Source organism: Arachis hypogaea, chromosome 15 (assembly GCF_003086295.3).
Source record: "Arachis hypogaea cultivar Tifrunner chromosome 15, arahy.Tifrunner.gnm2.J5K5, whole genome shotgun sequence".
NCBI lineage: Eukaryota > Viridiplantae > Streptophyta > Magnoliopsida > Fabales > Fabaceae > Arachis > Arachis hypogaea.
This window is the reverse complement of record NC_092050.1, coordinates 44,114,334-44,117,526: the sequence shown is the minus strand read 5'-3', so window position 1 is coordinate 44,117,526 and position 3,193 is coordinate 44,114,334. Positions and strand designations below refer to the sequence as shown.

The 3,193-nt window shown below is 41.3% G+C and overlaps 1 non-coding gene across 1 annotated transcript; it reads right to left on the bottom strand.

The window, feature by feature from the left end:
- Positions 1-749: 749 nt before the first annotated feature.
- On the bottom strand, positions 750-857 carry LOC112752705 (small nucleolar RNA R71). The gene has a single exon (XR_003177128.1). It is a non-coding gene; the product is annotated as a small nucleolar RNA R71 (small nucleolar RNA).
- Positions 858-3,193: the final 2,336 nt, after the last annotated feature.

The following is a 3,193-nucleotide window of genomic DNA, read 5'->3' as shown; positions in this document are numbered from 1 at the left end:
TAATTTTTATTTTTAATTTAATTAATTTTCGAAATTCCCTCTCATCTCTAATCTCCTTCTATTTATTTATTCATCCATTAACACTTCTATCCTCACCCCTGTGTTTGGATTCTCATTTATTTCTTCTTCTATTCTTACTTTCTTCTACTCACATAAAGGAATCTCTATACTGTGACATAGAGGATTCCATATTTTCTTTTCTGCTTTCTTCTTCTTTTTCATATGAGCAGGAACAAGGATAAGAACATTCTTGTTGAAGCTGATCCTGAACCTGAAAGGACTCTGAAGAGGAAGCTAAGGGAAGCTAAAGCACAACTCTCTGGAGAAAATCTGACAGAAATTTTCGAAAAAGAAGAAGAGATGGCCGAAAATAATAACAATGCAAGGAGGATGCTTGGTGACTTTACTGCACCTAATTCCAATTTACATGGAAGCTCTCAATCCCTGCCATTGGAGCAAACAATTTTGAGCTTAAACCTCAATTAGTTTCTCTGATGCAACAGAACTACAAGTTTCATGGACTTCCATCAGAAAATCCTTTTCAGTTCCTAACTGAATTCTTGTAGATCTGTGATACTGTTAAGACCAATGGGGTTGATCCCGAGGTCTACAAGCTTATGCTTTTCCCGTTTGCTGTAAGAGACAGAGCTAGAATATGGTTGGACTCTCAACCTAAGGATAGCCTGAACTCTTGGGATAAGCTGGTCACGGCTTTCTTAGCCAAGTTCTTTCCTCCTCAAAAGCTTAGTAAGCTTAGAGTGGATGTTCAAACCTTCAGACAGAAAGAAGGTGAATCCCTCTATGAAGCTTGGGAGAGATATAAGCAACTAACCAAAAAGTGTCCTTCTGACATGCTTTCAGAATGGACCATTCTGGATATATTCTATGATGGTCTATCTGAACTATCAAAGATGTCATTGGACCATTCTGCAGGTGGATCCATTCACCTAAAGAAAACGCTTGCAGAAGCTCAAGAACTCATTGACATGGTTGCTAATAACCAGTTCATGTACACTTCTGAGAGGAATCCTGTAAGTAATGGGACACCTCAGAAAAAGGGAGTTCTTGAAATTGATACTCTGAATGCCATATTGGCTCAGAATAAAATATTGACTCAGCAAGTCAATATGATTTCTCAGATTCTGAATGGAATGCAAGCTGCATCCAACAGTACTCAAGAGGCATCTTTTGAGGAAGAAGCTTATGATCCTGAGAACCCTGTAATAGCAGAGGTGAATTACATGGGTGAATCCTATGGAAACACCTATAATCCCTCATGGAGAAATCACCCAAATCTCTCATGGAAAGATCAATAAAAGCCTCAACAAGGCTTTAATAATGGTGGAAGAAACAGGTTTAGCAATAGCAAGCCTTTTCCATCATCCACTCAGCAAAAGACAGAGAGTTTTGAGCGGACCCCATCTAGCTTGGCAACCATAGTCTCTGATCTATCTAAGGCCACTCTAAGTTTTATGAATGAAACAAGATCCTCCATTAGAAATTTGGAAGCACAAGTGGGCCAGCTGAGTAAAAGAATCACTGAAACCCCTCCTAGTACTCTCCCAAGCAATACAGAAGAAAACCCAAAAGGAGAGTGCAAGGCCATTGAATTGACCATCATGGCCGAACCTACAAGGGAGGGAGAGGACATGAACCCTAGTAAGGAAGACCTCCTGGAACGTCCAGAGATCAATAAGGAGTTTCCTTCTGAGGAACCAAAGGACTCTGAGGCTCATCTGGAGACCATAGAGATTCCATTAAACCTCCTTATGCCATTCATGAGCTCTGATGAATATTTCTCTTCTGAAGAGAATGAAGATGTTACTGAAGAGTAAGTTGCCAAGTACCTTAGTGCAATCATAAAACTGAATGCCAAATTATTTGGTAATGAGACTTGGGAAGATGAACCTCCCTTGCTCACCAATGAACTGAGTGATCTAGATCAACTGAGATTGCCTCAGAAGAAACAGGATCCTGGAAAGTTCTTAATACCTTGTACCATAGGCACCATGACCTTTGAGAAGGCTCTATGTGACCTTGGGTCAGGGATAAACCTCATGCCCCTTTCTGTAATGGAGAAACTGGGAATCTTTGAGGTGCAAGCTGCCAGAATCTCATTAGAGATGGCAGACAACTCAAGAAAACAGGCTTATGGACTAGTAGAGGACGTGTTAGTAAAGGTTGAAGGCCTTTACATCCCTGCTGATTTCATAATCCTAGACACTGGAAAGGATGAGGATGAATCCATCATTCTTGGAAGACCCTTCCTAGCAACAGCAAGAGCTGTGATTGATGTGGACAGAGGAGAGTTGGTCCTTCAACTGAATGAGGACTACCTTGTGTTTAAAACTCAAGGATCTCCTTCTGTAACCATGGAGAGGAAGCATGAAAAGCTTCTCTCACTGCAGAGTCAACCAAAGCTCCCACAGTCAAACTCTAAGTTTGGTGTTGAACCCCCACAACCAAACTCTAAGTTTGGTGTTGGGAGGACCCAACCTTGTTCTGATTATCTGTGAGGCTCCATGAGAGCTCACTGTCAAGCTATTGACATTAAAGAAGCGCTTGTTGGGAGGTAACCCAATGTTATTTAATCATTTTTATTTTATTTTCTCTTTGTTATTTCATGTTTTATTAGGTTGATGATCATGTAGAGTCACAAAAACTACTGAAAAATCGAAAACAGAATGAAAAATAGCATTGAAAACAGCACACCTTGGAGGAAGGGCTTACTGGCATTTAAACGCTAGTAAGTAGCATCTGGCTGGCGTTTAACACCAGAACAGAGCATAAAACTGGCGTTAAACGCCAGAAACAAGCAGCACTCTGGTGTTTAAACGCCAGGATTGCACTCAGAGGAAAGCTGGCGTTAAACGCCAGAAACAAGCATCAGACTGGCGTTTAACGCCAGAAACATGCACCATACTGGCGTTTAACGCCAGAAACATGCTATAGACTGGCGTTGAATGCCCAAAACAAGCAAGGAAGTGGCGTTTAACGCCAGAAACATGCTGTAGTCTGGCGTTAAATGCCAGTATTGCATATATAGGGCGTTTTACACGTCTAAAAGGTGCAGGAATGAGAAATCCTCAAACACCTCAGGATCTGTGGATCCCACAGGATCCCCACCTACTTCTTCTCTCCTTTTCACACCTTTCCATAACTCTCTTCCCCAAATACCCCTCACCAATCAACT